This window comes from Dunckerocampus dactyliophorus, chromosome 13 (genome assembly GCF_027744805.1).
Source record: "Dunckerocampus dactyliophorus isolate RoL2022-P2 chromosome 13, RoL_Ddac_1.1, whole genome shotgun sequence".
Classification (NCBI taxonomy): Eukaryota; Metazoa; Chordata; class Actinopteri; order Syngnathiformes; family Syngnathidae; genus Dunckerocampus; species Dunckerocampus dactyliophorus.
In genome coordinates this window covers 12,946,340-12,960,341 of record NC_072831.1, presented here as the reverse complement: position 1 = coordinate 12,960,341, position 14,002 = coordinate 12,946,340, and positions in this window count along the sequence as shown.

The window sequence follows — 14,002 nt, the reverse complement described above, 5'->3', positions numbered from 1 at the left end:
GTGTGTATATATATATACTGTATATATACTTAAAGTAAAAAATATTGAAATTGTAATTCATAAAAATATAGGCTGCGTATATTTTTAAACTATATACAGTATGCAATATGAAAATAATTGTACACTTTTTTCCAAATTAATACCATAAAAACATTCAGTACAAAACATTTGAATAGGATTAATCAGATATCAATAACAATAACACTTTGTGTTTGTATGGTTTTGAATACACTGCGCCTCAGTGTAAATACTATGTACAGTACAATTCCATTCATTCGCCCTTTATTTAACCAGGTAAACCCCTTGAGATGAAAAATCTCTTTTACAAGACGGCAGCATAACATAACGTTTCTGACAGAACATTTGCAACATACAGGACAATCTTTACAATGAATAATCAATACTTTCAACAGTTTAATAACAGTTAGTGATGGAAATTGTGGCTCTTTTTAAAGAGCTGGTTCTTAAAAGAGCCGGCTCTTTCGGCTCTCAAGTGGCTCCTCAGATTTTTGTTGTTGTCTTAATTTCGTTTTTTACCAAATTATGTGTATTGTGTAAAATGAATTACTAATATAAAAAACACATGATATCAAATGTTTTTATTTAAATGGATTTATTTAAACCTCAATGAGCTGCTACAAAAATATATTATAATCTTATATTATAAATAAAATCATCTCATCTCAATAGACAAATTAACTCAAAATAGGTCAAATCTCTTCATGCAAATTTCTTACAAACCAATCGGCTCTAAGAGCACCACAGCGTGCGTTTAACCCCGTCTCTGTCCCTGCTCAGTGTTGGACACAGGAGACGCCGCCACACATCTTGGCCAATGACATTCGCCTTTAACAGAAAAAAGACAAGGAAAAAACGAATCTGCTCCCAATTGGCTCCTTTCACGTTCCTTTAAAACTGCCTTACATTCTCCAAACGTAACAAGTTGAGATAAGTTTAAGTCATTTTGCAGGTTATTCCATGCAAAGGCCGCAGCGTACTGGAATGCCGTCGTACTCGAGTCTGTTCTGACACTAAGAACAACCATCAGTAGGTTTTTCTGAGAGGGCTGAGCATACTGTTGTTGCTATATACAGTATGCTTGTGTACAGGGAAGATAGTAGGAGCCCAAGAATACATTTATCGATGAAAGTCAACCAACGAGTCCACCTGCGAACACACATGGATGGAAACTCAGCTGCAGCGTACAGCGTACTATGAAGCATAAAGCAGAGCGGTCAATAGTGTCAAGCTTTACATAATTTGCACACTCACATGAATGAAATGCTTAATATATTATGTCAATACTTTGTATTTGAGCAAAAAATGAGTCAATGTTGGATCAAGTTAATATTTATTATTATTTCTAAGAATAATGATTATCTTAATATAATAAAAAGGAGATCAATAAAAAAATGAAAAAAAAAAATTTAATACTGTGCCCCTCATTATATACAATTATACACTCAAAAATACTGATTTACTTAATATTTACATGGATTTATATTTGTTAGTAAAAAAAAAAAACAGAAGTAAATGTTAGATCAAGTTCATATTATTGCTAACGTCCTTCGTATTATTGTTATCATCATGATAATTATATAAAAAAATAGCTAAATAAGAAGTCAATAAAAATAAACCTGTACAACTCCTTTTTAAAAATTGTATTTGTAATAGATGTAATAGATGTAATAGATGTATTAATTAGTTAAACACACGAAAAAATGAAGTCAATGTTGGCTCAAGTCCGTGATGAATTATTTTCATTAACAAATTAGAATTGTGTGGAACATGTTGACATTCAAAAAAAGTTGTGTTTGTTTTTTAACCTTTACTACAATTTTTTTTTTTATTAAATGTGCCTCTACATGCTTAACTGCATCTTTTCGAGTCAGTCCATGAACCACTGGAGTGAGGATCATCTCCAAAACCTTCATCCAAATGTATCTATTGAGGCCAAGACATGCACAGAGTGAGGATTAGTCCTTTAAGTGCAACGCCAGTTAATCCTCTGAGAGGTTATGATGATAGATCAGATTTGTGCAAGATCCAGCTGTTTACACTGGAGGTCAGGGGGTCATTGACAGTGTGCAAGTTGCGATGGATGTCCAGCGTGCTTGGAAAAGAACATCATAAGATCCTCTCAGTGCGTACTGGGTGACGTTAGAGGAGGTTCATATATGAATGTATTAATATTCAATTTCACTTTTTCCACTTATTGTATCGGCAGTCATGAACATGTTAAAAGTGATAATGTGCTGCCCTCTACTGCTTGGATTAGTCACTGCACGTCCCTTTTGTCAGCTGAGATATGACTTTCATTTTGCAAATAGGAACAAAACATTCATATTGGAGTCAACCTACCTTTTTCCCCCTTATTACAGCCCTGATCAAAATCTTAAGACCAGTTGAAAAAATGCTAGAATTTGCAGTTCACAATGCTCGCTTAATGAAGGACTGCTTCAGGGGGAATAACGTCAGTCTTTTGGACCATCCTGCATGTTCCCCTCATTTAAATCCCATTGAGAACATTTGGGGATGGATAGCAAGGGAAGTTTATAAAAATGGCCATCAGTTGCAGACAGTTGATGCCCTTCGTGAAGCCATCTTCACCACTTGGAGCAATGTTCCCACTAGCACTCGCATCAAGCATGCCCAAACCCATTTTTGAGTGATTAACAAGAACAGTGGAGCTACTCATTACTGAGTCCTACTGAGATAATGTTTTGTTCTGGTTTGGAGAGTTTTTTATGGTTTGAGCGATGGTCTTAAACTTTTGATCAACTGATAAACAGCCTATTTCAGCTTGTTTTCAATAAATTACTTTTTCAAAGTGTTTTTTGTGTCACTCCCCCTTCTTGTTTTTGCATATTGTAGCTGTACTTAAAACCTCATTAAGATCCAAATGTGCAAAATGCAAAGTCTAGCCATTTTTCCATCTGGTCTTAAGATTTTGATTAGGAGTGTATTTTGACGATTTGATATCGTTCGTACGTACAACTATATGTGTAGTACGTAAACAAATAGGATTACGTACCTGTACATGTACTTTAAACGGACGCTGTATCGCAACCACGTAACATTTATGATACCTTTGTATATCAGTACATTTATTCATTTTGTGCTTCTTGTAAAGATTTGTATTCAATGAGTCAAAACAGTAATTGTCCTTTTGTTGCAGTACATTAAAAGGCCACGTGGTGACAGTATTGAACTATATAAAAAAATAGCTTATGAGCCAAGTCGTCTGAATTAAAAACAAGAAGCATACCTTTATACAGTACGTTACTGTCAGGGTTGTGACATTTAATTCACATCACTATTAGCAGTTTTGAGGTTCTGAGGCAGATACATTCAAGTTAAAATGATGTTAGTGTTACGATTGGCTGTAGCCAGGACTACTGGATTCCAATTGCAGAGTCCAGACAGTCCGTGAAAGAAAAAAAAAATATTAACATGGGTGACCACAAGGTGGAAAAAAAATACAAAAGTACAGCAGAAAACTTCCCGGACCTATTCACGGGGAAAAGACTAACAACAAAACACGCTGCTAGCGTGGCAAAACTACAACTAAAAGGTGCTGCAAAAAGGTAGCAGAGAGGAAAAATGCTGACTGAAAACGCTTCTGAGAACGAAGCAGGATACACAGGCACTAGTGACACCACTGCAGGGAAAAAGCCTGGCAGGGAATGCTGAGCTACATACAGAATAGTACCAGACAGTAGCTGACGCAAATGCACGGTGCTGGAAGGAGCACGTAGCAGACGAAGAGCAGGTCAGACTGCAGCTTAAGAGGCTGGTAGGTAATTGCACACAGGTGTGTTAATTAGCTCCTCCTGGTAGGCTCGGTGCTGTGCTGCAACACATGGCAGATAGAGGGCAGCAGAGCAGCACACAGAACATGACAGGAACCACTAGCTAGCTACAGATGAATGCGTAATAACGACACTGTACATTAAAAGTGCTTTTTATGATATTGACAAGAAGGCCTCAGACCTGCCAGTCTAGATACAATATATACAGTATATCATAATTATGATGTCATGCTTTGAAAAGGCCTAATGTGACATGTTGATCAATACTTATCATCTGTCATCAGGCCTGCAGAGATGAGGCTGTCTACTGTCTGCGGACTCATGGAGGCAGGATAGATGCTGTTGGCTAAATGATGTGTCCGACTCCATCCATCAGTCTAGAACCTTCCTGGGGTGACCACACACTCCGGCATCCATGGAAGCGTTGCTGAAATACTTTAAGTAATCGGACTTCTTCCTTTTGTGTAACACCGATGCACTTGTGTTGTGCTGTTTTATTAGGCTGCTTATCAATGGCTGCTGTTTTGGTATTTGCCTTAAACTCAACAACATATATGACTCTTTAGAGTCTAATCAACTAAATAAATAATAAGTAAACTCAGGCTGCAGCACAAACGAGGGCTCTTGCTTTTCCACAATGGGCTCATTTGGAACAATTGAATGGATAAACAACTTAAACCTGCTCCAAGTGCCTTCAGATAACTGTTGTTGTAAATTGTTGCTAGATTGTATTTCCTCAAGTAGAAGCCCATGTGTTCCCCTGGTCTACATCCAAATCAATTAGGGAATCTTTACTAAAGTGGAGGTCAGTAATGACACTCAAGATGAGCACCCTTTTGCTTCCTTTGTGTGTCCCTACCTGACTTTTTAGCCCCTTGTGGTGAGAATGCTTGTCTGATGGTCCTTTGTCTTGCCAAGCTGGACTCCAGAGCAGGAAAGATTTATGTTGAACAAACCTCCGGAGCTCATAGGCGGAGCGTTTGGATTCCAGCTGTTGTTATGTGAGGATCATGTGATGCATGGCAGGTCATGGAATTAGACAATAAGAGCGTGTAAAGCAATGAGTGTAAACACACAGCGAAGAGTGTATTTGTGTCATTATTTGATTGGGCAGACAAACACAATGCTTCCATGCCCTCCGTTTGTCCCTGCTTCATATTCACGGTCAATTCCAATGACATCACCTCTCCCTGTCAAGCGTCTAAAAGCAATTAAAAGCCTCCTGTCTTATCTGAGAGCCGCCTAGATACATTTTCTGGCACCGCACCTTTAAGGAGTGCTTGCAGCTAAAAGAAAACACGCACACACACACACGCACGCACACGCACAGTCCAGTGTGTACTTTTCCAAGAGAGCTGATATTCAGGGTTCCCTTGTTGCTAAGAAGTGGTAAGTAACAGGATGAGGCCTCTTATCAGTGTAGTTTGCATCCTGGCAAACATTGTGTGGCTCTACAGGGGGAGGAATGTTGCTGTGGTGTGAGCCTAGATAAGTGTGCATGTGTGCCTGTGTGTGTGCATGCACGTGTGTGTGTGTTTGTGTGTGTGTGAAGAGCTTCAAAGATGAAAAAGTTGCAGGAAGTAGTGACATTATGTCAATTTATCAAGGCCGGAAAAATTGTCGACTTTGTTTTAATTTATGATGCGATTAATCGATTTATTGATTATCGTGAAGGGCCTATTATCACCCATTCTTTGTCCTTATCTTTACTTTCTTGGACAGACGGTTGAGATGTAGGCAGTTTTTTTTTATTGATATATACTGATTGATTTAAAGTGATGAGCCTATCTTAACCTTCATTGGATTGGTTTTAGCATTTTTAACAAAATACACCTGAAAACTATCAAAGTTTTGAATTTTTCAGTACGTCACCCTTGGTGAAAAAAGTCCGGACACCCCTGCTCTTGCAGACGGAGCTTTGTTGTTCCAACTGTGCTCTTTTTCCTGCTTTTCTATGAGTATCATTATGTTTAATTATAATGATTCATCATTATTTCATTAGATTTTGCAAGATTTCATCAATATTTTTTTCTTGCTGCAATAACATAACTACTGTTTTTGTGCAGCTGATTGGCTGGGAGTAATGATAGGGTTCTACTGCCTCATACACAGAGCAGAATGGGGCCATTTTCAACACCCACTCAAGGAACCAATTATGGCTCCTTACCCTATAAAGCCTCCCAAATAATGACACTATTATTGTTATGTATTATTGTTAGCGGTATGTTTTATAAGATTTTCATTGCATGGTATAACTGCTGTTTTACCATGCACATGACAATAAAACTCTCTTGAATCTTGAATCTTTGACTGGCAACCAGTCCGGGGTGTACCCCACCTCTCACCCGAATTCACCTGGGATAGGCTCCAGCATACCTGTGACCCTGGTGAGGATAAGCGGCATAGAACATGGATGGATGGACGTTTTACACCTCTTACTTGAACCACTGGCATTTCTGCCGTAATACACGGCAGCCAACAAAGCTGTCGGAGACCGTGGCACATAAGCTGATGGAAGCCATACAAGAAACGCTTATACTGCATGTAATGTATAATTCATACATTGCATACATAGTTCCAGTCCTCCATTAGAGTATTCCACGGGAGTGACAGCATAGCAGTGAATCCTATGGCACAAAATCCTGCGTATTTGACCGTTCTTTGCTGAGTTTGTGTTTATTTTTTGTGTTCAGCCACGTTGCTCCTCCTCTTTGAATTGTGAGTGAGACCCGCTGACCTAGAAAGTCTCTCTGGACTAATCAAATATACATAAAATGTATCTGCGTGCATGCAGGAATAATCTCTGGATGAGCTTCAAACAGCATGCCACCATGTGTTATCTACCAGATTAAATGAGGGCTTCTAATTGAAAAGATGCTATAAAGTGCAGACACAATTTCAGACCATTTCTACCCTTCTTGGCGACAAACTCCCAAGGCCAAAAGGAATGGAAGAGAATTTGTGTTTGCTGAAAGGGTATCTTTTAGCTGGAAACGTGGCAAAAAGTGTTAATTAGGGATGTCCGTTATTGGCTTTTTTGCCGATAACCGATATGCCGATATTGTCCAACTCTCAATTTCCGATTCCGATATCAACCGATACCGATATGTGTAATATCCCATATCTTTTTCTTGAGTAAAATTGTTGTGAAGTACAGTTGTTTTGTTGGCTACTCCACCCATCTCGGAGTAGATAATTCATGCACAGTGTTCCCTTGTATAACGCAGGGGTTGGGTTCCAAAAAATACCAGCGTTAAGTGAAATCCGTGTAGTAGAAGTTGATTTTTTTCGTTCATTATTTATTTTTCCATTTACAGGTTTACAGGATATGTTTTTGCATTTATGATATATGGGTTTTTTTCGTTTATTATGTATATTTTAAGGCTATAAATCCCCTCACCACACACCATCTATGGGCTGAATCAGCAATGTACTGTAGTGTTACCAAATAAGCCTGTCTCATCCATATTTAAAACTTGTTCAGGCCTATATCCCCCTTCCTCGATGATGGCTTTAAATTTGTTCATGTGTCAGAGGCGGCCAGAAACACTTTTAAGTCCGAAGCGTTTCTGTAATTTGTCAAACCAGCCCTTGCGGGCATTAAATAGGCATGGTACTGCGTTTAAAGCACTCGTCGATGGCCTTGACTCCTCGCTGTCGTGACTGTCATCGCTGTTAGCAAAGGTTTCATAAAGCTTTTTGGCTTTTGTGCGGATAAAATATCCAGCTTAATGTTCTTTTTCCTGCAGTCACTGGTCCACAACACTATGTAAAGCAGTATCCATCCTTACGATGGTCTTGTTGTGGACAGTTACAGCCCTTTTTGCATCCTTGTTCAAATGTGTTGCTGCTGACGTCCTTATGTTCTTTTCCTCCTTATTTATGGTACGAACCAACGATTCATTTATTTCGTAATGGCGTCCTACAGCTGCCTAAGTTCTACCTTTCTTCAGCATGTTCAGAATTCCGACTTCATGTGCAATGGTTAGCATCTTCCTCTGCCTTTTGGGTGCAACCGCAGGTGCCTTTGTCAGTGCAGAGCGTTTAGTCGACATTGTGAGTTTTGTCAGGGAGAAAACTTGCAAACATACAGCACTAAAGAGCCACGCTGCTAGCGATCGAACAATGATGTAAATTAGACAAGCTGAACGCATTCTGTTCAGAACACATGGCATGGAGGAGATTGATTGATGCTCTACAGTCCCTTAGCGAATCAGGACGCAGAACACAATGCGTTCATAAAAAAAAAAAGCATGCTAAACTGTAAAAAAATTGCACACAAAACAAATCTGTGTAATAGCGAGGCCGTGTAAATTGAACAACGTTATAGCGAGGGAACACTGTACTACAGATTTTATATTGTGTTTCTTGTGCCTTCATTTATGTTATTTTTGGAAAAGATTTAATTTATTTTTATTTAAAATACATGGATTTGCTTATTATTATTGTAGAAAGGCGTTTTATGAAGTACATTTCCTTGTATTCACTTATAGCGCCGCCTTGCCACATCCAATATGGCGGCGACCTTGATGTACGGCTCAGTGAAGCGGCGTCTACGTATTATGTTTTGACAGAAGAGCTTCCTGTTTCCCAGCGTGATGTGCTGTACTGTTTTATAAATAGCTGCTAAGTTACATGAGCTCACATAGTTGTCGCTTATTCTGGTGTTATCCACCTTTTACGTTGCTGGGTGATGGGTTTTTTTAGCTCTTTCTTTAAAAAACAGTGAGTAAGACTGGTGTGTGGAAGTGGTAGTTCATTGTCAGCTTTTTTAAAAATAAATATCGAGCTCCCTTATTCTCACAGACTTGTGAGCAACACAGTATTACCTTCATGATGCAGCAAGTTCAGCAGTCTAGCGAATTTGCGAGCTTGGCGCTAAAAAGCTCTGTATCGGCTTTTATTGTAGGGAAGAAAAACGATACCGATGTTGGCCGATATCACGGTTTTATGCCACTATCGGACCGATATTTATCGGTGGCTGATAACATCGGACATCCCTAATATTAATCAGTTACTTGCATAGTCATGAATGGAGCAATAAAGGCATGAATTCAAACAGATGTTTGTTCTGTGACAAAAAATTTGCTTTGTGTCAAATCGTGTTCAAATTCAACGCAAAGCTAATTGTTTTATTTTATTTTTAAACTATACTGAGAGCCAATACAAGAAATGGCCCCCAGACCACACTTTGGACAACACTGATTTACAGTGTTTCATTTTTAGGAAAATGCAGGGATGCAGACTGTCACGCGCAGGCGTGTGCAGTGTTTGGACCCCAAGATGCAGAGAAGCACACAAAATAAATACAAAAAACATCCTACGTGGAGGAAAAAGGCATACAAAAATACAAAATGTCCAAACAACAAAAAGACAGGGCAATGCCACAGAAAAAGTAAGAACAAAAAGCGCTGGTAGCAAAAAATACAGCAGGACAAAAATGCATGACGGTGAAAACAAAAATCGCTGCTGAAAACCAAGCAGGTAGTACAATAGCTTGAGCACCAAAAAAATGAGAACGCTGCTGGAAGACGCCAAGCAGGAAATGAATACTCACAAAGGCTCGGCGTAAAGACCAGAAAGCTGGAGGACACATGTAACACTAGGCAGGGAGGCGCAGGTTGCAGGTGAGGAACGGGGAACAATCTGGCACTGAATGCGTGCCGGCGACCAGCATAAGAATGCCTGGAGATAATTGGCAGCTCCTCAGCAGGGCTGCATGCACTGCAACACATGGCAGATAGGCGGCAGCAGAGCGACAACACAGAACATGACAGCAGACAAGTGCAGCAGTAACAGTCGGAACAGTGCAAATGATTATATAGCAAAGTAAAGTTCCTTACTGGCTGAAGTGCAGCAGTAATAGTTCCAGCTTATAGCCCAGTTCCCGATCTCACGGCACGCTGCTTTTACAACACAGTTGACAGTATTGTACTTCCAAAACATGCAGTTACACAGCATCACATCTTGTCAAGGCATCTTCCTGTTGCAAAATGTTGAATGGATTGACTTGTGAGGCTGCGTTCGCTGCTAGATTCATAACCGCAATACTTTCCCCCCTGCAGATGGTGCCGTCAAACCACTTTCCATTTAAGCTCCCATAAAAAAAAGCTACTGTAATTATATAATGCTGTAATTGTTTACCGAGTAGACACGTGATGCAAGGCAGTTATATTCCCTCACGTTTAATGTGCACCGTGTGGGAAGTCGGTACACCTCTGTACCAAACCAAAACATCCGATCACAAATACACATACCGTTACAAATTGTTACAAAAAATGTGTTAAAAATGCAATACAAAATCAGGATGAACAGAGGGTGGTATAGCTTGTCATGATGAATTCTTTACTTTAAATAGTGCAATCCAAACTTGCGCTTTGCACCCAAAGGTGAGGGACATCATGCAAATTCCTCATCAAATGAATGCGGTGTGGTATCTTCAATCAGGGGTTGAAACTTTCTCGCTTGTACAGGGGCTTCATTTCTTATGGTTCTGTGTGTTTCAGCAATTCATTGTGCACATGACAACGTTTATCTTACCGGATCTTAGTTCCTCCTCCAATCTGAGATCATGTGACTGAATGACTTTGTCACGTTAGGGAATTTGGCCACAGTGTGTGTTGTTAAAAGCACACATATGAAATGAGTGGTGTTGTGCTTGTGTGTATGTGCTGACAAGTGTTTTATCACGGCAATGATAGGAATGTAAGAAATGCCTTTCAGACGCATGAAGAGTCAAGAACGTGGTGCTGGTTATTAAAGTAGCTCTAATCTGGTTTTCGCCCTCCACTGCTTTCTTCTTCAACTTTGCCAAGTCGTCATTCTCGTCTTTTCGTGTTCTTTGTCTTTGACACGATGCTCACATTTTAGAAAGTGAAATCATACATGTTATATTTCAGTATGTTGCAGAGGTTCTGCTGTGAACGCTGAAGTGTTCATTCGGGGGTGGATGACTAATCGAAGCAGTTTGTGCTGTTTCAGTGTGAGCAGGCGTGGGTGAAGCCTCCACCTGTCCACAGCGCTGCAGAGGGATGAGAAAAGACTGCGGTGCCGCGCTCGGCGGCGGAACAAGCCCACTTCAGCACCCCATCGAGCTCCCGTGCAGGAGAACGCCACTTTCAACCCCCATCGAGTCACATTTCACGCTTGTTTGGAGAGACGATGAAGAGGAGACAGCACAAGCTCAGCAGAGGTCACAGGGATTGTGCTTTTGTCTTTACACCGAACTGAACCTCACTGGTGGTAGAAAACATCAATATGTAGTAGAGTGTGGAATATAAATATCTTCATGCAGCCACCACTTTATTGGCCAATACTTCGTGGCTTCTAAAGGCGGTGCTCCTCAAATAACACCCAACCGCAGAGGAAGAAGCATAATCACAAAACATTTTACCATTAATAACTATAATAATACATCACTCATCAAAACTGCGAGAGTTTACATTTTGCACTTTTGGATCTTAAGGAAGTTCTCAGTAGAGCTTTGATATGCACAAAAAAAAATGGGAGTGAGACAAAAAACATTTTTGCAAAACACAAAGTGAAATAGGCTGTTCATCAAGATCATAGCTCAAAAAAACCTGAAACCCCCCTACACTAAGAATAAAATTGCTGTGCCATTCTTGTTAATCAGCTCAAAAATGGGTTTAAGTATATAAGCTGCCAGTGTTTCCAGGAGGCTAGTGGGAATGTTGCTCCAGGTGGTGACGATGGCTTCACGGAGGGCATCCACTGTCTGGAGCTGATGTCCAATTTTGTAAACTTCCCTTGCCATCCATCCCCAAATGTTGTCAGTTGAATTTAGATCAGGGAGGGACACGCAAGATGGTCCAAAAGAGTGACGTTATTCTTCTGGAAGATGTCCTTTGTCAGGCGGGCATTGTGAAGTGCAGCGTTGTCCTGCTGAGAAACCCAGTCATTACCACACAGACGAGGGCCCTCAGTCATGAGGGATGCCCCCTCTCCAAATCGCCAGTCGCCTTTTGACGCCCCTGCGCAACCTGAAGCTCCATTGTTCGAGTGAAGGGAAAAGCACCCCAGATCATGACGGCGCCCCCCTCCACTGCGCAAAATATCTCAGGTGAGATCTCCTTGTCATGCCAGTAACGTTGGAAGCCATCAGGACCGCTAAGGTTACACTTTTTCTCATCAGTATAAAACCAGTAACAACCTTCATTTGGGCTGAGGATCATCCTGTGTCTTGACAGCCAATCAGATCCTCCGGCTCAGGGCCGGTGAAATTTACCACTTGACTTTTTGTTCCATAGCTCTCAGGATCTTTTAAGAAGTTGAAAATGACTGTCACACTGTGTCCAACCTCAGATGCAATTACTTATGCAGCTCAACAATCCGACTGCGTTCAACGAGAGAAAGCTCATAACAGTGTGAATACCTGACAGAAAATGACATTCAATCCACATTTTTGGCTTCTAAAGGCTGTGCTCTTAAACCTTTGATCAACTCTGATGATTGCTTGTTTGTAATAAATTGTTTACTAATTACTTTCACTTACTCCCATTTCTTCTTTTTGCATTTTGAAGATCTACTTAGAACCTCCTTAAGATCCAACAGATCAAAGTGTAAATTCTTGCAATTTTCAAGTGCTTTTGATCAAGGGTGTACATTATAAGGTATTACAGTAATAGATAATAAATACATATCCTAATAACCCTAACCCCCTAAACCAGAGGTGTCCAAAGTGTAGTCTGGGGCCATTTTCGGCCGGCAGTCAATAAAATATATACATTTTTAATGAGATATATTGTTAGAGCTTACACTAATTTGCTTGTCACCTGTAACACAAAGCTAAGCTGTTGATATTTTGCTCAGATAGCATGTATTGACCAAATTAGATTGGTTTGAACAATTTTAAAGCACAAAACGAATCAAAGTGGCCCCCACATCCTTCAAGGTTGCTTTATGTGACGATAAATGGAATATGTTTGGAGACCCCTGACCCAAACCCTAACCTGCCTAAACCCTAACCCTAGCCCTTAACTCGAACCCTAATCCAAACCCCCTCGCTCTAACCCTAAATCTAACCCCCATATCATCACACAAATAATTCCGATAGGTAACACCAGCGAACGGCAAAAGTATGGAGTGATTTTCGATTTTTTTTCATGGAGAAAACATCTCATTCACCCTATGTTGATGATAATTGACAAATATATGATAAATATACAGGTAAAATGTACAGCAAACAGGCCACACGGTGGACTAGTGGTTAGTATGTTGGCACCACCATCAGGAGATCCGTGTTCGTTTCTCCGTTGGACTTCCTCCCACATTCCAATAATATGCACAAATGGAGATTCAAAATTATTATAAATCATAAAACAGAATCAATAAATAATAATAAAAATTGTTAATAAGTCTTTAAGGCATATTGAAGATGGGAGTGAGGGCTCTGGAGCTGAATCTAATATAATAATCACAAAAGACACTTTTATTGCAAATGTTGATCTGAAACCAGAGGAGAACGATGTCAATGTCAAGCTAGCAGGAGGGTTTGAAAGGGGGATGAGCGTGCTGTGTGTCAAAAATAGACATTTAGGCATCTCAGTTACTCATGTTTTTTTGCCATTCGCTGGTGGTGCCGGAAGGTACCCCCCCCCAGTCTACCTTAATTTGAATGTGAGATATCACTTTGTCATTTATCATGACCCTTAAAAATGTGTACTTGTATCTTTTGAATTATGTATTTTACAAGGCCAACTTGGTGATTGCCTTTCTAATGTTGCACATATGCAGATGGTGTTTCCAAATGCTGCAGGGGAATAAAGTGCGAGCTGACATCCTAACTTTGGAGAGCAGTCATTGTTCCCTAGGCTCACATCACCTTGGCAGCTAAAGTCACCTCAAGGCTTGACAGTGAGTGATGCCTAAAGATAGTTAAGAGAAGACTCATGTCAGCTGCAGCAGAGCCCGCAATAGAAAAGAGTGTTAGCATGACAAACATCTGCAACGTCTCGGTCTGTGCGGCAAGTTTGCATAAGCTGGCAGTACGTAGTAGTAAAAACTATTTCCAGAAAATTCTTCATGTTAGATCAGATTGTTCATATGTGTTCTTCTTTACGGTTCTTTAATATTTATTGCATTTAGTTTAGTTTGCATTTTCAGGCACTTTAGGACGCCATATTCAAAGCGCATCTTAAAATGCATCCATTTAAGGATTTTTCAATGAGTCA